At 41.2% G+C, this 20,370-nt stretch overlaps 1 protein-coding gene and 1 long non-coding RNA gene across 3 annotated transcripts in view; one reads left to right on the forward strand and one right to left on the reverse strand.

Annotated features, from left to right (window-relative positions):
• MTUS2 (microtubule associated scaffold protein 2) overlaps positions 1-20,370 on the forward strand; it is a 343,082-nt gene that overhangs the window by 146,471 nt on the left and 176,241 nt on the right. The gene's annotated exons all lie outside the window — the stretch shown is intronic.
• Positions 2,083-8,294, reverse strand: LOC142053193 (uncharacterized). The gene is made up of 4 exons (XR_012659125.1): positions 8,174-8,294; positions 4,090-4,179; positions 2,984-3,212; positions 2,083-2,366 (listed from the first exon to the last, which is right to left on the reverse strand). It is a non-coding gene; the product is annotated as an uncharacterized LOC142053193 (long non-coding RNA).

Raw genomic sequence — 20,370 nt, forward strand, 5'->3', positions numbered from 1 at the left:
TGTGTGGAGCATTGGAAGAAAGGCAGATTGTTTAGAATGAGTTCAGATATGGTAACTGCTATGAGCGTAGGAAATGGAAGAATGTAGGTATAATATTAGGAAACACTCTGTAGTCATAAGGTCTACTAGTCTGTTAAATAATCTTCCAAGTGATGAAATCCCTATTGCTTAAGATTCTTAAAATAGAATAATAGCATGGTGTTAAAGTCAATTCTTCTCCGGCAAGGTGTTAGACTAAAAGACATGATGCTATTCAACACCTACCTACAGCACTGAGTGCTGAAGCAATTTCGTTTCAAACTGAGCAAGAAAATGGTGATGAATATTTCAAAACTTGCATTAGTATCTCCTGACAGCTATTGTTTTGTTTAAAATTATAGAAATACAAAACTGCATGTTTTGTGTGAATTTCCACAATCCCTTCTTCAAAGTATAGATTTCGTGCTGTTTTTTAACCTCGCATTTCTTGGCCTTTCTAAATTCAGGTGGGTAGAGAAATGGGGAAACTAAAGTGAGCACAGAGGTCTTGAATAGGTGGCTAATTGCCTCCAAAAAAAGGTAGAACACTGAAAACTGTGACGTGGTGGGCAGATATACCAATTGTTCTTAAATACATAAGTATGTAAATGCAAAGATTTTCCTATATGAAAATACATTCCAATCTTATTTCTATGACTGATTTTTTGTTCATTTTCTACAAGAAAAATTCAAATTTTTTCCTTCTGATCTTGTTCTGATACTAATATTTTGATGGAAGAATCACATTATGCCATCACTTCACTCTGAATAGGACTAAAATAGAACAGTATTGAATTAGGATTTCAGCTTTGTGGGGCAAAGCATCTGGAAAAGTGCTGTGTGTCAGCCAGGAAGAGCAAGGGCTGAAAATATATTTTAGCTGCCTTCCAGACTCTCAGCATCTACTTTTCATACTGTATTTGTTACAGCTGGGAAGAGAAAAAACCCTTCAAAGGATGACTTGGAGATGTAGGCACAGTGGTTTCTCTTTGAACAGACTGAAACAACCGCAATGAAGTATAAGTTGTCCATTAATTTCAGTGGGGTTTAGATATGGTTCTTGTGATAGTATTTTAAATGTGATACTATTTTAATAGCTTAGACAATGTTTTTACTGTCTACACTGCTCCATCTTCCCCTGCCCATTGGAGCACACAGAAGAGGAAAGCAGTACCGCTCTGGGAGTACCTCTCCCTGCAATGAATAAGTAGAGGCAGGTTTGGAAATGCAGAACTACTTTTTTACGAAGATGCCAACCTGAAACTTTTGGAGGGGATGCAAATTTACTGAGCTGAAGTTTGTCAAAACTGAAAATATCCATGAAACTCTCAATTCTGCGAAGTCCACTTTTTATGAGCAAAGAACAGTTGAAAAAATTTTGCCAAGCTCTAGTGCCAGCTCAACTGCAACAGCATGCTTAATCATCATGTTTGTTATTGTTGTAAAATGCCATATAAAATTGCATTTTTAGGTGTAAGAAGGCTGGTCTGGGAGATTCTATGTCTGTGTGCTAAAATTGTTCTGGCTCAGACCTGGCAGCTCCAGTTCCAGTTTTTGGCACTTATTTCTGTCTGGCTTATAAAAAGTGACTTAAATTATCCACCTCACTTTTCCTGTCTGTAAAATGGGGTGGGAAAGTACAAATGTTTGTGCAGGTATTGGGTAATCGGCGACAAGGAAGAAATGGATAGTGACAAATCCTCTTTCCTGGCCCATTTCCACACAGGATTATTTGACTGATTATGAGCTCCTAATTTAGTCACTGTGACTCATAGTGTTTAATCTGCAGAGGGTAAAAAGCAGTTCAAATCACTCACACGCCAGGCTGACAGATACCAGTTTCACTGGAGAAGGTAGTGCATCACCCCAAAACAAGGTTATTCCCTTCGCAGGCACCCAAACTATTTCTCTCCTTTGACTTTGTGGGGAGATGTTGATGCAGTGATCAGTCTTGCGATCGTAGCTACTGTGGCAATCTGTTTAGGTATCCCTATACTGGGCTCTTTTATCAGACCCATCTTTATTTTAAAGATGTCCTGTGGCTGGTTTTCTTCTCCCCTGGTCAATAGGAGATCATGACCACTTTTTTATTGCAGTATAATGGACTTAATTCATTTCATAGAGGGATACAAAGAAAATAGCGAAACCGTTTCTGAAGTAACTATTTTTTCAGTCTTCAAATCACATTTCCTAAAGCATCTAGTCTTCCTGGAGCCTGAAGGGAACCTCCTCCAATAGGGGTGCAAGGGGAACAGGAGGCTGGTCCCCTCTGCAGCCTGGGTTAGGAGAGACCTGCTGGTGGAGTGCGATGCTCAGAATCTGGGGAAAACCCATGGTCAGTTTGGAGCCTGTAACAGGGACAAGCACAGCACATGGCTTTCTGTGGGTGCACAGCGCTTGGCACAGTAACACTTAAAATGTCCTTTTGAAATTATGAAGGCAAGAAGCAGCTGGAACATATCTGACACGTCCAAATTAAAACCTCTCTGAAGACCAGAAAACTCACTATAAATTGTCTTTTCATACTTTAATCTTCCTATTCTATCTGATGAGGGGGAAATACTCGTTTAGAAGTGAACCCTGTGGGCATTCATAGGAATGGATTAATCTCTTAATTTAGCCCAAAGAAAAATTAAGAAATAAAGCTTTGAAGAAGTGAGAGCTCTTCCAATTCTCTTTTTCTTTTTTTCTTTTTTTTCTTTTTAAAATTTATTTTCTTTCTTTTTCCTTCTTCTTCCTTCCCCCCTCCTCCCCCTTCTTCCGGACTAATCTGCTTTCTAATGGAATTGCAGTTAAAATATCACAGTCTCCCACTAATGAAGTAGGACCTTGCAGGACTTTTGAGAAACTTTCCTCTTCAGCCTGTCCCTCTCATGCATTATCATTAAAGTATATAAATCAATATTTAGAAAAGGTTAATTCTGGATGTCTAACTATGGCGCTCATCATTGGAGACAGCTCTCACCTGGGTGTTTCATTGACTTCATCCAGAGTTGTTGTGCCCTCTTAAATTCAAACTTGTGGAAATCTAGAGACATTCAAATCCATAAAGATCCACCTCCAAAAAGCACCGCATACTGCATCTGGTTCATTTCTGCATTTTGTATTGTCTGTGAGGTCGGAGCCAGTGAGCACAGTGAGGGACTTCAGCTTTAAATTCCATGAGTCAAACAGGTGCCCAATTGAACCAATTGCTGACAATGACAAAAATAATTACAAAGTCTATTACAATAGGCTTTTTTCCCCCCCCCCCCCCAAAAATAAGCAGTAATTTAAAGATACAAGAAGTTTGATGTGGTAGTTATAAGCCAAGTTTGAGTCACAGTAAGACAAAGAAATACCTATGTCACAGTTTGAATTATGGAAATTTTGAAAAGATTTTTGAAATTATATTTTCCCTTGTGTAATTTCTGCTTAGGGTCAATGAGGCTGTTCGCTTGCTTTCCTAAACAAGAGGCAAATAACCCTGAGGTTCAGTGTTTCTTTGATCTTTATCAAGAAGGACCAAATTTAAAAAGTGAGTCTGAGATGATCTCATTGCAATCTTATTCTTAATAGCTGTTGTCAAAGGTGAAATATTATGAATTTTTTATGCACACAGTTCAATCCACTGTGTGCCTCACAGGCAATAAACAGGACTGAAGTTATAAATACTGTAAATATTGCTGGCAAATCACATTTAGACCAAAAGGTTTCAGAAAACAGATCTGGCCTCTTTACAGTACCTGAAAAATCAATTAACAAAATGTCATGCCTTTGCAAAATGAAGTGTGGATAATGAGCGCAAATAAATGGATATTTGAAAAAAAGCCTGTGTACTTGTCCCTTTTGGGGAGGGAGAGTGACTGATTAGTTTGGGAGAACCATGGTGGATTAGTGCAGGTATGTATTAACAGTAGAGCAAAGGAAGACAAACTTCAAAGAAGTTTCTAATCTTTGATCCCCTTATGAATCCTGCAGAAGACTTGTGAATTCTAATTTAGTAGTGAGAAAAGTGTTACAGCCAAAAGAGCATGGTGCTATTTATAGAGGAAAAAATTTTCCCATCTAGAGGTTGGGCTGGAATCTCACCCGTGACATTTTTTCCATCACACTAATCTAGTCCAAACAGGTTAAAATTGAGGTCATTTATGTAAGTCTTCCAGGTGCTCTTGAGAATATCTGCAATAAAAAGAAGAAACAGCATCTTTTGCAGCTTTCAGTCTGTGGGTTGTGATCCAAGAACTTAAAAATTGCAGCTTAGTCTTTCCTTCCGACTTGATGCTTAACAGTCTCTAGAGGCCTGGGCAATATTACACGAGGCTGTAAACAGCTCAAAATGTTGTGGTTCTTTGTCTTGTGACACATGCAAGACCACAGGCTTTCAATTTGGGATTTCCAAAGTTAATTTAAATGCTAGAAGAAAGCTGACTGAGCTCTGAAATAAGTAAAACCAGCACTGGCAGAAAAAGACTAAACTGAGATCCTCCAACCAAGAACACTAAATTGAATAAAATTGAAACAATTGCACAGTATTTTCCTCCCAGGTGGGAGTTATCACAGAATGTAGGCTATTGACTCACTAGACGTCAGCAATACCACCATCAGCAGTTACCAAATGTTCAAGCCCTTGGACATGAGCTCAAGAAATGGTAGCATACCTCCCATGTGGAAGCTTTAAGGGTACACCTGTGGTGTTGATGTGGATGGGTAAGGAAGCTGCTGGTGTTCAGGCTGAACTGTGATTTGCAAACAAGCCCTGACTCTGTTCCTTGAGGTAAAGAGTCAATTAAGCTAGGCTACACAGTGTAAGTCTTTAATTTATGCTGTTCCTAACTTCATGGACTGCTGATACGGTTTCACACACTTTAAGTTACCATTGCTATGACCATAGACGGCTACACAGTCAGAAATACTTATGCAGAAATATGAGCATTTAGAATGAGAGAATAAAGTGCTCTGGCTGATTCACAGATGTGAACTGGACCGTGCCAGAATAGCCAGCAGCACTGCCATACAAACCTGCTCACGTATCAGCGAGGTCTGTCTCAGAATGGGGCACATCTCTTGCTGTGTGTGGATTCACCAAGCAGTCATAAGGCTACTTATTATTTTAGCACACACTGTTTGAATTGGACTATTAGGCACTCCAAGGTATGTGTTTCTATGCAAAAAGGTAGACATTGCTGTCCAGAATGCAATGATGGACTGATGCCAGCAGCAACCACCAGCAACACTAACTCTGCGCAGTGGACCTTGGTGACACAAAACAAGCCCAAATCAGTTAGTTCTTGACTGTCATGAATCTTTCTCCACCTGAACATGACATCAGTCTTCTCTTCTTGTCTTCTTTTTTAAAGCAACCTTCTCAAAAAAGTTCCATTATATTCCTTAATTAAACTACCACAGCTTCTATCTCGCAAAGAAGAATTGGGAGACACCCTTCTATCTCACCACTAAAAGCAGAGAAGGAATGCAGTAAACAAAGGATGAGTTCTTTCCTACCACTGCTTTGCACCTCAAAAATGCTGTACATTTCAGGTGCCGTGATAGCGTAATATTTATATTTGGTCAGTGGTTAACTTCCTTTCTATCACACGTTACAGTTATACTGTCTTCCTGCCAGACATTCCTGGAAACGTATGTACAACCTCCAGAGAAATCTAAGCAAAACTGAGTGAGGAATATGTTTTGAATAAAATGGTGTGTCTCGATCAAAACATTTTATGGCCAAACCTGGGAAACCCGTGTATTCTCTTCTCCTGCTGCTAAACTGTATGGATTAGGGTGGGCCAGAGCTCAGTCTATGCCCTGAAGTGTGTGGCATGACTTTCTTGGGTTAGATGAAAGAATTAAAAAGGCATCACTTTTAACCAGTATTTTTCTCCTTAAAAAAAGAATATATAACTTATTTGGCACTTTTTATAAACTCTTCTGCTCAGTTCTTACTGCACAGCATGAGGTGATCTAGGAATTAATATTACTTTTGTAATCTGAGGAAAGGGGATTTCCTAATGAGCATTATTACAATATTTTTGTTTAAACTGAAAGTCTATTTATAGATGCTCGGATCTGTCCTGGGATGAAACGTTCCTTTTCTATCATGTTCTAATGTTGACTAAATGTATTATGTACTGCATCTAGGTATCTAAGGAATTTTAATTGTCTCAGAGGTACACAACAGCTTTTTAGAATTAGGATATTTATCACTTGTCACAGCTTGTAAATTTAGATACAGAACAGGCCTGTACACTGTCAGGCTGTGTGGGAAAGTAAGAATAAGCGGTATGGTCACTGTATGCCTTCCAAACAGAATGATAGTTAGTATGTTCTAAAAATGTCTAAGATGTAGTTTAAAAAAGCTTAAACCTGAAAGAGGCATGAAAATATAAAAGAAAAAAGCTGATGCTAAGAAACTCTTACACGCGCAACTCAATCCCACTCCTTTGGCAAAGTGATAGTTGTTCTAAGAAACATACTGAATTATGCATGGCTTATCAACAATCCTGCAGTGGGGCTCAGCTGTGATGGTGGGAAGCTTTGGGGAATGTGTGCACTCCTGAACTGTCACCGACCTATTGTGCAAATCAAAAGTATTTGTAGATAAAGAATTCAGATTAATTGAACAAAGCCCCGGAGCAGCCGGCTAAGTGATATAAGCTTGCTATCAGTCACAGTCGGAAGATTAAACTATGGACCGTCAGGCTGAACAATTTACAGCTAAGATTAATTTGGTATTCCCCACTTTAGGGCATGCCAGCTATCGTGTTAAAAAAAACTAGCAAAACTAGTCTAAAACATCAAAGATTGGTACATTTTTAAAACAGACTGGCTTTTTCATGGAGCCCACATTTTTGTAACCGTGTCATTTTTTGGTTTTTTAAAATTTGTTTGAATAGGTGGCAAACCTTTCCCTAAGTGACGGTTCACTAGTTGTTGTAAGCTGGTTCCTGCCCTTAGCCAGGGGCTGTGGGAAGTGCCCCTCCACCGCCCTCCGGGCAGAGCTGAAGCAAAGCAGCAAGGTCATGCCCAGCCCTGGTGAGGGTGAGGACAAAACGTCGCAGGTCCTTGGCCCATGGGAGGACAGTTTTCTCTAGCAGCTTGACGTGACAGAAGCCATGTGGTAACAGAGTGTAAATGCCTCTCGTTTGTATTTACACATTTCTGATTTGGGCAATGGAGGTTTAATCACTACTGATGGAAGTACTGATTTCCCAACTACTATTATTGTTTCCACATGAGGAGTATTTCTATATCAGAAAAATGATTAGGCAATAGCTTCACTTCTTAATGCTTCTCATATCCCAATGACTGTCTGCATGGAGCATCTCCTTCATCGACTTTTTCTCCATGATCATTAGCAGTGGTCCTCTGATCTCTGCAGGCATCAGTTTATGACTTCTCCCCTTCCCATATGGCCATATATTTGGAGTAATTACCCTGCAAAAATATGCTATATTCCCTATTTTAACACTCTTAAAAACATCATTCAATTAGTGTTTCATTCCAAAATGCCTGTGCACTAGCTCTGTTTTGCTGGTTTGTCTCATGCCTTTAGACAAGTGACTCCTTGTACTACTGGTGCTGCCCATCGCTTGATCGGCACCATGCACATTCCCAGTCATGCATGTGATTTGGAAGACTGGTACTAAATAAGAATTGTGGTAACATTTGCCTCCACTAAAGCAGGCACAAAGCTTCATCCTGCTCATTTGCAGTTTGTAATTAACTAATGTAACTAGCCTTGATAATGCTTCCGGGAAACTACTGCATGCTTGCTTGAAACTTTACCTAATCATAAAGGTATTTTAGAGGGAAACTTCTGGAGGAAGTAAGTTCCACTGGAGTTCTTAAATGTTTTCCGCTGGGTGGGCTGTAAAGGTGTCAGGGCTTACTCAGCATTCTGAACTTTTTACAGCTTACATCTCCAACGCAAGGTCCTCCCACTGCTTGAGAAAGTGCCTTAGTTCCCCTTGGAGCTAGGCAAGGAGTGCTGGCATCTCACATTGCCAGCTAGAGCTGAACGAACCGATTGCGCTGCTCAATCAAATTAGCACCGCAGTCTCTGAGTGCGCATAAATTCGGCCCATGGCTAACAAGCTGCTGATGCCACCAATGTGCTTCCTCTGCCTGTGGTTGTAGGAGGCAAGGAGTTGTGTTCGCTGGCTGCTGCTACCTTCTGATGTTTCATCTTCCACAGTCTCAGCACTCCGAAGTTGGGGGTCCCACTGCGAGCAGGAGCACAGCTGTGAACCGAATGCTCTTGACTTTCTCAATCCCTGTTCTTCGCTTGGTATTGGACCTGATAATATTAATACAAATGTGCCTTGACAGGGAGAGGTGAGACACAGAAGCATAGTGCAGTAAAATAAATGCCTGAAAGCTAGGCTGGTACAGCACTTAGTGTGTTTTATGTCCCGTGGTATGTAATGTATATTCCTGCGTATCAAGTGATACATTATTTACAGCATTGTGGTTATGCTTAGAATAAATTTATTTAAATTCAACTTCTCTTTAGGATTAGCTTGCAGAGCTGGAGATAAATAAGCCCTAGTTGACACTGGACTTTTGTTGCTCATCAATCTAGATTCTGCTTAACAGATTTCAAATTATTCAAGTCTGGCAACATTTAAGCAAAGATATGGCAACAAATCACCTTCTATAAATTACTGTTCATCTTGTAAGGGCTGAGGGGCTTTAGGTTTTACACTTTCCGTCTATCTTTGCAGTATTGTGCTGGAGATTAAGCAATTTTTCTGGTAGTGATTCAAACGAAATGGATAAAAGGATATAAAAAGTTTCAGAGCAATCAGTGGGTGCTGATAGGGAGGGATGGCTTAGCTAGGGATGGCCCTGGCACCCACCCCCATCAGGAGTCTTAAGCTGTTTCGTGAGCCATGGTGGTTTGCAGCATGGAGTTTCAAGGCAAACTCTCCAAGATCTCAGAGCGGTACACAGGAATTAAACAGTAGAAGTACAGGGAGTAATTAAGGGCTTAAGGATTGCTTGGACTCATTAACATAAATGATTTCTTTAACTGACTTCATGGGGACTACTCAGTGCTACATACCTTAGAAGGAGAGGTCTCCAGCAGGCTGTGTTGCAGCACCAGCTCAGAATCCATATCATTCGGGGATTTGGGAACAAGGTGTTTCCCCTGTGATTGCAAGTGGGAACTCCTGCAACAACAGACAATAAATAACCTACATTTGCAAATATCTCACTTTTGTGACTCTCCTCCCACCACCACCGTAGATTAGAAGCCACTTCAAGGGTACTTTTTTTGCCCCCGCATAAAGAACTCTGGTTACTTGAAGTATGGAGAGCTTCTCCACATGGTGGTGTTAGTGCCAGCTCCACTGATTCTGTAGAAATTGCCGTGCAATTTATTGCCTGCTGAAGTGATGGAGCGTGGCGACAGATTTCATCCTTGCTGTGTTGCATGATGTAGCTAGACTCAGAAACCTTTATTTTCAGTGGACAAACCTGTTCAGTCAATTTATTGGCTTTAAGTGCAGGATAACCTATTGATACTTCTAAAGATGTTTCTGCTGAAAGGTGTTGGTGAATATTGTGTACATCAGTTGGTTTTCTTTCAGAAAACTCTTGGGTGGCAGGCTAGTGTTGCTATCGCTGCTTTGTGGAAAGCAGAAGTGAGGAATGTGTCAATGTGCCACATTTCTCACATGAGCCATCTCAAAGCATATTGGAAGAAGGTTTGTGTGGGATATTTGGACACCATGTGCTTCCAGCCCTCTGGACTTGGTCGGTCAGAGATGAGCTTCCTAGGAGCACATCAGGGAAAATGACCACCAGCTGTGGGAAACAATGTGCTGGAAGGGACCATTTCCCTAAACTATGTTGGGTAGACCATGATAATTCTTCAGAACCGTGTTTGAAGTGTTTTGACATGAATGTCACATTTAGCCACTTGTGCTCATATCCAGTCGAACAAAGCTCTGTTTCCTTGGGGAAAATTTTAGGAACATTTTTGCCTTTATGTGACACAACCATGTCCCCTCCAGACGTCCTGAGCTGAGGGAGAACTTGCATGGAGGTGTCTCAGCAGTGAAGTGCATATAGTCTTTCATCTCTGTAAATCTGGCTTTGGCATTTATCATATCAAAGTATCCAAATTTATGAAGCAGTTTCTTAGAGCTCAGTTAATTCTGTGGGTGACTTTTTATAAAACCAGCAGCTGAGCTGCCTCCCTGTTAACACTGGGAAAGGAGAGAACTGTGTCATGTGAACTGCAGGGAAATTAGAAGAAGCTAATAAAAGAATAGTGAAGAGGGAAGTTAAAGATTAAAGGCACTTTCATATGGACCACAAAACGTGGAACTAGAAATGTGGTCCTAATGTGTATTAAATTCTGGTGCACAAGTAGAAGTCTATATAGCCAGAATGCAACCACAAAGGACCGTATTTGATAACAGATACTTTTTCAATTAAGAAATTAAAATTAATATATAGAAGATATTTCACAAAGCTTTCTCAGGGAGATCAGAGACATAGGAACGTTGAGAACAGGGAAGCATGATGAGATGTCCTTGTCTTGAAGCATGATCAGCTATACTTGCATGATCTGGGGCAGATTTTTCTTCTACTGTTGTTTATAACATATTTAAAAGATGGAGTTTGCCTAGGAAGCTTATTAATTTTTTACTTTTTGAAAATAATTCATTAGGTCTAACCTGATGGCTGTCAAGGGAGTTTATACCTGTTTCTCTTGTTCTATCTGCAAAGGATGTAAAGACTTGTTTCTGCCCAATACACATGCAAAGGATTGTTTTTGCCTAATACATATTTGAAGACTGTTGTTATGTCTCATCTCATTTCCCTTCTGTAGAAATGAATCAATACAAGTGCTTCAGCTTCTTCCCAGGCCACACTTTCAAACCCCTCTGATCATTTTCTATTCCTCATCTTTGCCCTACTTCTACTTTGTCTGAATGTGGTTTCCAGACCTGGACTAGTTATAGAGAGCTAATATAAACCCCACTTCGTAAAACTTTTCATAATAGAAGTCAATCACTGATCTCCTACAAGGACAGGGAAATTAAACCTTTCAGAGCTGACATGATTTGCCCAAGGCTACCCATCAAGGAAACAGCAGAGTCAGGAAGAGGACCCAAGACCACAGCTCCCTGGCCAGGCACTCTGTTCCTGTGAAGGATGGTCTCCCTTGGCAAATGCACTATGCGTAAACCTTTCCTTAATAAAATGTGCCACGTAGCATCACTAAAAAGTCTGGACTGACCCCAGGAAGTGATCCTTTTTCTTGCAAAGGGTGAGAAGTAGTAATGCCTCTTGTATTTATGTGCTGACTGCTCTTGGTATGGCTTTAACCCATCTGAACTCGTACAGGCTCTGGTCTCTCACAGGCTGAGGGCACAACTGTTTTTAATGTGTTTTATCCTCTTCCCTGCCACCTTCAAAACTTTCCATAAATGGAGGTGTGTATCCAAGTTCTCTTTAAGCTATATTCAGAGTGGATTTGTTTGTGCCTTTTAGTGATGGATTAGTGAAGAAAACCAAAGCATTTTAAAAAAGAAGAGCTGGCATATTTTTCTTGCTCCAACCAAGCTCGCTTTACCAACCCAATAAAGTAGAAATACAAGTAGCTTTAAAATAAGGTTGTAGGAGAAGTTGCCCAGCATGAGCTGCAATTGCAGCAAATATATTTCTCCTTAATTATTGTGCAGCAGTGAGTACATTAAAATGTTCAGCTTTTTCCTTAGCTATATGCTGTTTGCCGAAACACAGTCAGCTCAGCTCAGCTACACTGGGTAAACACGTTCTTATCTATCCAGTTTAAAAATATCCTAATCATTATTCAGCTGATCTATACATCATATCATTGCAATTGCTCAGATGTGTTTACTTTTTTGTTTGTTTTGTTTTTTTTTCTAAGAGTATATTTATTAATTTTCTCCTTGGCTCTGTTGGAATAGTTTATCTGTAATTTAAGAATCATGAACTTTCTTACCAGTGGAAGTCAGTGTGCTAATTTAATACCAGCAATTGCTTAACCTATCCAATGCCAGAGGGACCCCACTGCAAGAAAGGGCATACTAATATAGCTTTATGAACATGCAGCACTTGTACCAGCCCACTGCTGATTAAAAAACACAGAGGGCATTTCTTCAAAGGATTCTGAATAAAGCCTTTGGTCCCATTTCCACACATGGATTTTTTTTTTCATTGTCCTAAATGCATTTGATAGACTACCTCATTTTGAACAGTAGCTGAAGCTACATTAGGGAAAGATTTTGCATGTGTTTAATCCATCACTGAAACAATTGAGAGAGATATATATATTTGACCTGATAAATATCTCAGCATTTAAAATACTTCTGAATCCTTAGGATAGCACTACTTAATCTCTTAAACATGCACTTATAACGACTTAAGAATCCAGACACTGGAGACCTAGTGACCCAATTGTGCTCTGCACTGCCATGTGAGGGAGTTGATTTAGATTTTATTAATCCAAATGATTTTTGAACACTGTAAACCTACCTAGGACTTGGCAAGTGCTGATGAGCCTTGTTTGCAACCTAAGCAAGTGGTGCTCTCCAGCCAGAAGCTCTGCAGCAGGGGCATGGCCCTGTGTTGCACACTGCGGTGGTGAGCCTTGCCATTAAAAGATCTTCTCAATGTATCATAGTTACTGGGAAATTTGTATGCTGAAACTTTCTGTGGTATCAGATACTGTGACAAAGAGGTAGACTGCAGATTTCCTGTAAGTTTTGAACTCAAACAATAGCTTCTTTAAATGCAGATCTATATACTACAAAAGAAAGCGAGTGCTTTTCCTTCCTTTGAGGTACAATGGTGGCCTTACCATGATTTAAATTGCATTTCAGGGTAGTTGCAGCCTCTGAATGTTTTATCATGTAACAGTAGCTATGACCCCCTGGTATGGCCCAGCAATACTCTTACCTATGAATTATTTCTGTTCCAGGGACTGAGGAAGAAATTATTATATATGAAATGATGCAATGCCTACCAATTACCTCCCCTGAAGCAGTAGAGATGTACTTAGTGCTATGAATGCAACAATCATAATCATCATTAAAAAGACTGTATTAAGCTGTTAAAAATTATCTATTACTGGCAAAAATATGTGTATATTTATTAGCAGATTAGAAGCTGTCAATATTTTAACATCTTGCCTCTAAACTAGTTATCTTTAGAGAGACTATAGTTTTAAATATTTCTTCTCTACGTTTCAAATGGTACCTTTGATAGTTAAAATGAAAGAATGCAAAAAAAGGTCTAACTTACTGCTTGGTTTTACATATGATAGTCCAGCCACTTGGACTGATCAGTCATCAATTTAATTTCAAGCATCCTGTCAGAACGTTTCTGGGAGGTGCACTGCACAGCAGCACCACATGCCTGAGGCAGCACTGCAGGGGATTTGTCAGTTCCCAAAACTGTTGCTGTTTGCTTAAAAAGCTGTTCCATTATTCACACCACTACCCAGTTCACTTGCTTCATGCACACTTTGGGACCCAACATGCCACCCCCATCCCTGGGTCCTTTTTGCACTGATGCTTTCATGCCAAGCAAGCGTCCCAAGCTGCCGCTGGGGAAGGTGAAAGAGGGAACATCACCCCGGGAGCAACCTTTGCAGTATTGGGATATTGATTGCCTAAACAGCTGAAGGAGGACTGGCTTTACAAGGTAATAGGAATTTTGGGCTTACTTCATCAGCAGATGGAAGATGATCCTTTCTAGAAGCAGCATAACCAGTGGCAGCTGCTAATTATCATGTACTGAAGACTGCATGGTGAATAAGGATGATGTTTAGAGAAGCAAAATGCTCTTTTCCAGGTCCCCACTGCAGCTGGCCATGCTGGACTGGGTCATGGCACTGCAGGTAGACCTTGGAAAACCCACCATGGTTTGCATTTGCCTGTTGCGAGTGGCTGTAAGGTACAGCCGTAATAAGGGTACCTGCCCCGAATACTTCCATTGCATACTTCCTCCTCTGAAAAGACATCCCATTATCCTCCTCCCATCCCACTGTGGGTATGACACTTGAGGTTCTCCTTTGACTACAGGCCAGTCCAGCAGTCCTCACCATCATGTAAATCTTGCAATCTCTGGAGCTGAAAGTCTTATCAGAGGGCACTGAGTCACCTTGCTTAGCACAAAAATCATGCATTGTCATCCAGTATTAAATATATTTCTTTTGTCAAGAGCAAAGAAACCTTTTTTCTTTTCATATAAGTAGTGAATGAGCCCTTTAAGCTAATTTGCAAATAACTGCACTGTAGGGTGAAGAATTCTTATGGATAAAAAAGTGGAGTGAAACTGTGAGCATATTTGCATACAGATAAACTCACCTTTTCCTAGGGTCTAACTCAGAAAACAGAGGTAGAACAGGGTTCTCTTGATTAATTGGGCTGGCGCAGTTCGCTCATGGGTTTTTCTTTGTTCAGAGACAGTCACCTCCTCCATACACCCTCTGAAGTTAGTCATAGTGCGGTCAGAATAAATGCAAGTGCAGGCGCTCCCCTTGCAAGAGCGGGCAGCTTGCTCCAGCACAAGGGGCATTAAAAGTTTCCATGTTACTTTTTAACCTCCAAAGCAGCTGAAATATAAACAGGACCTCTGTAGCACCAAGGTCTGTCCTTAGAAGCACCGTAAACAAAATATGAACCTCTGGTGCCTTGGAGGTCTCTCTGTAAGTGCCAGGGACAGGATGCTGCTCACACACTTGATGAAGCATGGAGTTGTCAGAGGCATTAAAATGACTTGTTTATCCCATAAAATGAGGTTGGAAGGTTCAGCTCTTGTCTGGTCTGTCTAAGTATTGTCTGAGAAAGCCTGGTTGGGAAGTGACTTGTTTGGATAGGGTGGCCTTGACTGAGGGACAGTTTATTCCCATCTGGGAATAAACATACCTTTTCATTCTGCCACTTGAGATTTTGCAGGGGTTTTTTTGTCCAAAGAAAGACTCCTCTCACAAATTAGATGCACTGTATTGAACACAAAGTGAAGGATAGTGCCTGGCTGGTTGTACAAAGAAGATGCTGGGGAGGGGGGATTCATTGTGTAACTGTAGCTTTATGGTGCTGCCTTCAAGAGCCCAGGGGATCTCCCCAGCCTTGCATTGCCCATGCAATGTCTGCAGTGCCATGCAGATGTCTCAGATGCATTAAGATGACATTTGAACACCTGTGGACATCTCAGGGATTCAGGAATTCAGATATGCAGACTCTGGTACTTGCAGTGCGCTCTATGTGTGAGCTACACATGGCACTAGCTAATGGGAACTGGTTCAGTGTGGTCAGAGAAGCCTGCAGAGCTATATGCCTCATCCAGAAGTAGCTGCTGATTTTAGGTCTCCCAGCCTGCCTTACCTCCCAGAGTGCTGGCAGTGTGGCAGCCTAAAAGGCCATGTGCATCTGCCATGAGTCTACGCACACCAAACCCAAGGGAGGCATGTGAATCTGCCCCATTTCTCTCTTCCAGCTCTATGATACAACAGGTAGGATTTACCGTTACCTCATGGCCAGGGTTTCATGTCTGTTTTAAGCAATGATTGTGAAATTTTCGTAAGGATCATTTGAAAAATGAAGTACATCCAAAATAACTTGTGTGTCTGCTTCCTAGTGGGAGGGTGTGAAAGGCTTGATTTCCTGGCGGTGGTCTCTGGCTGGCTTGGAACAGAAAAAACGCATTTTTGCCTGGTAAGTTGTCTCTATAATTTGAGGGTTTTGATTCCTGTTTTCTTTCATCTTGTACAGAGAAAGCAAGTGACTAATACAGATATATTTACTGAACTGTTACTCTATATTGAGTCAGCTATGATCCTTTCGTACCTCAAATTCTGATGCCATCTCTTATCTTTAAAGATGCACTATGGACGTTGGTTGCTTTTGATCTGGCTGCTTTCCACTCCGTCACTGTTAACTTTCTATGTATCATCATGGATGATGTGTAGTTCACTCCATGATTTGTCCTCCATCTTTAGCTGGATGTGCTTTAAGGCTGAGTCTTTTAATTTTTGTGCTACATGTCACATCAGAGATGCATCTATTCTTGTTATGAATACAGTCACTGTAATCAAGTGCAGATTAATGGAAAGATTATTTCTGTGAATATGAAGAGTCCCTGGAATACAACATTTTGTATTTTCTATTTTAATATATTCAGGAACTGGATCACAATTCTGCCACCCCCAACCCTGCTATTTTTTGTTCTCTTTTTTTCCCCATGTACAGATGATGATACTGGGCTGTGATCTCTCCCCAGGCAGTTGCCTGTAGTAGCAGTGTCCTGCATTTCTGTACCTGCACACTGTGTATGCCGCTTAACCAATTCTTCATGAGTCATTTGTCCTTTAAGGCATGTGTTTTCACTCTAGCAGGGCATATGCTCTGCCTTACATGCTATTGATCCATTTGGAGCCTATCTCAATGACTTCCTAGATGTTTCTGCCTTGTAGGAGTCATTACTGACTTGATCTTTTGTCAGAATGGAATCCAAAAGATTTTTTTTTTTATTCTGAGTATGCTGCATCATTGCCAATTAATTTTGATTCAGAGATACCCCAGCCTCTTCAGCTGTATTTTGTAGAGTGAGTGTGTATCTCATCAGTTCTTGGGAGAGTTTTTATGCATTTGTTTCTCAAAGTGATGCCATACAAGCTCCTGGGTCTTCCAAGATGGTGTGAATAAAATCCTGAGAGTATGTTGTCAGTGGCTGGCCTGAGGAGTAGCTGGAGGATGTCCTCTCACACCTCCCTGCTGCAGTGAAGGTTTCCTACATTTTTTTATTCCATTGCCTCCTCCCCTAGAAGATGGGCAGCAAAAAATGGCCAAGACCTCACAGGTCCTGGGCATGGATTCAGTGGGAAAACATGCACAGGGACATGATTTCTCATTAAGCCCAACAACATGCTGTGGTGGGCTGGGTGGACATGCTTGGCTAGAGCAGCTGCTTGCTGGGGAGATGTTTTTGCCTACCTCACAACGTTCACCCTGTGGACAGGCTGCAAGCAAAGTGTGAGAGCTATGCTGAGGTAGTACATGGATGGCTTTGGAAGGATTTGAGGCCACATCCTCAAACACTGAGTATCTCTGTGGTTTCAAAGGAAGCGAGAAGCTCCATCAGTACCGTCAGTCCCTTCTCCTTTTCCTCTGTCTGGCTCTGTAAAACCTGGTCCTTCACTTCTATTGCATTACTTTTATTCAGAAAGCCCAAATGCAATGGCATTCCGTTGCTCACACAGCCATGGGAATGTTTTTTTTAAAGCCATAAATTATTAATCTCATTTAGCATGTGCCATGTGCATCTGACCATGTCAGGGCAACCTGGTACCTTCTTGGTGAAGGTGCTTGGCACCCACTTCTGCTGCTGTGGGACAGTGCTGCAGTGGCTTCTCAGGGCCAGGAGGCCAAACTATTTGTTTTAGCTACATAGATTACACAGTGGAAAATTTGCATGAGGAACCAACTATTTCTCGTTTATTCTGTCTATATGCCATAATAACAGCATGCATGGGTAATGGTTCACCTGCATGGGTATGCCCCGAGATCACTGTTGACTTAGTCTGTCCCTGCTGTTCCTCTTATTAATTTATAGTTTATTCAGAAAGCAAGGACATTTGACTGAGGTGCCTTTGGGTCTCTTAGCTGGCTTCTAGCCAAGTTTGCTTGTCAAGTAACCTTTCTTTTCTTCTGGTGCAATATGTTTGTGCTGGTTGCTAGGCAGATTACTTCCTAGATGCATGTTTAACGAGAATGAAAATGGTAACACAGAGTTCAGGGATGCCAGACAGCAGCATGGTATTTTTGAGTTAGGAAACAGAAAATAAGGGGCGAAAATCATGATAGCTGCTTCTTCCTGCGATGGATTTTTCATGCATGAAATCCTTGAGATTCTGTTATTTGCTGTATTTCGTGTTGTCTCTTTACTTCCATTAATGACTGAAAATGTTTGCACAGACACCAAGAAAATTCATCTGAGGAAATGTAAGTAATGTAATATTTATTATGAAATAAGTGTTTTTGAAAGCCTTACTATTTCCCACTGATATCTTTTCTTCAAAATCCTATTGGCTGTGGTGCAGTTGCATTTACCCTCGCTGTGTAACCCTTTCTTTATGAGTGCCTTCAGGTGTAGGTTGCTCTACTAAGGAGCTACCATGTTCTCTAAGTGAAGTGAATCCTGATCATATAATTTCCCATTCATACTTTTTTAATATAAAACATGATTATACCAATTACAGATTTGTAGTCTACAGAGCTTCTATAAGTTGTATGTCCTGGGGCAAGGGCAAATTAGTATTCTCAGGTTAACCTTACTCTTGAAGCTGGTTTGAGGCTATACCTGAGAAAAAACTACAGGACTTTATAGTGATACCCCATGGTTTGAGTATTGTGTAGTACTATGTCAGATGCTAGAATGGATAACATAACATTTATCCAGTAGCACTTCTATTAGTGCAGGGCTCAGTGATTCCATATCTAACCTGGTTTGGTGGTTGTTTTTTTATTTCCTTTTTCTGTTTTAATGTCCCCAAGCTCTGATTGATGCAAATAGTTAGTATTTGATAACGCATCTTTTCTTGTACTCCCTTTCTTATTTTATTTGTTCCTGGATCTTTTCTTTTATGCTACAGGTGGCCAGGGCAGGAACTTTTTGCAGCGCACTGGGTCCTCCATTCTAACTAACACTCACAAAGTCATATAAAATCACCAGAGAATGTTGGAGGAAATGCCCATATTTCAGCTGTATTTCTAAAAATTAGGATCTTCTCACTGAATGTGCTGGACCCCAGCAAGGCCCCTTGTTGATAGGGGCTGGTAGTAGCTTGGTTGTCGTTGGAGGCAAATCTGCAGGGAAGGATACCAGGGCTGTTGAATTCAGGTCTGCACCTCTCGTTCTGCTCCGCAAACCTCACCCTAGTGAAAAGGCACTTGTGGGGCAGGCAGAGCCACAGCTCCTTCTGTCCTTTAGGATGATGATACCTCTTGGGATGTTCCCAGTGGGCAGCTTTCTTCCTCTTCTCCATAGAGTAACCGATGGCCTTACCATATACCCTGTGCTTTCCTCTACACAAAGCACAGGCATGGTCAGGTATTGTCACTTGCTATAGCTGCTGTTCTCTGCAGTGTCGGAGCAGCAGAGCATGGCTTCTGCTCTTTTACCTGTGATACGGCTAATGATGCAGAGCCAAAGGCTCCTTCCTATTTCCTGAAAGGGGGATTTCTCATTTGTACCTGAACTGCAGCGTATCCAGCTGAAGCAGGAACATGTGCTTCATACAGCTGAAATCAATATACCAGTGACTAAACTGTTGGGTTTGGAAAGCGAAAGCAGGATCAGCCCTAGTAGGTTTTCTGGTATCTACTACCTCTGCCAGCAGGGCTATCTGCAAGACTACCTACTCTGTGGCAGTCGTGCATGCCCTGCTATACAGCAGCCCATGTCCAGCCCCAGCAAGGGTGAAGTCATTGTTACTTCTTGTTGTTGAGGTAAATCTGTCAATCTTGTCACTACAAGCAGCCCTGGGGATACATCTGTGGCCATTTTCCCCATAGAAAGGGGCTGTAGCTTGCTGACATGTCTGACCAGCATTTTGGGGGGTAATGCATTTTGGACTGGTCTTGAGGAACCAGAATTGCTCAGGTCTGGGAAGAGTTATGCTCTGACCCTGCGGTCTGTCTCATCTTGCCCTTGTGTGTCCTATTGCCAAAACCAGTGGCACTGCTGTTGGCCAGATCCAAGCAAACTTATCAGAGCCAGAGAAATGTCAGGCATAAACTGTTACAAATTTTGAGGAATTTACCTCATCCGAGAGGCAAGAACTTACTGATGCTCTTACTGTGGGAAAGCCTGCAAAATGAGCTCATCATCTTTAATAGCAGGAAATCCTCATGGGAGAACAGCAATGGAAGTGTCCCAATCAGCAGAAACCTTCATTAAAAACACCAGCCCTCTTAGATGCCAGAGGGTCCAACCAGAACACAGGCACAAGGCACCAGGCTGCATTAGCTCCATTGATGATAAGACTTTTTCTTTCACATGAGTTTGGAATCACCTAATTGCCACCAACTAATGTTTTATTCTCCACAATCCTGTTCCTTCCACACATTTTAGAAAGCTGAAAAAAGGGGGTGTCTCTTAAACTTTTTACATTCTCAGGAGTTTTGTTCTTCCCTGCTTTCCTCCTGAAAAGCTGAACTACTCTTTCACATGAATCACAGACACTGAACAAATTGACAGCAGACACTGAGAAGAGAAAAAAAATAAACAATACTCACATAGAAAAACTGTTTCTTCAATGACCTTTCTTATCACACTGGGAAAAATGTAGACAATGTTATCATCATTGCTAGAGCATGTGCT

Source organism: Phalacrocorax aristotelis, chromosome 1 (assembly GCF_949628215.1).
Source record: "Phalacrocorax aristotelis chromosome 1, bGulAri2.1, whole genome shotgun sequence".
Classification (NCBI taxonomy): Eukaryota; Metazoa; Chordata; class Aves; order Suliformes; family Phalacrocoracidae; genus Phalacrocorax; species Phalacrocorax aristotelis.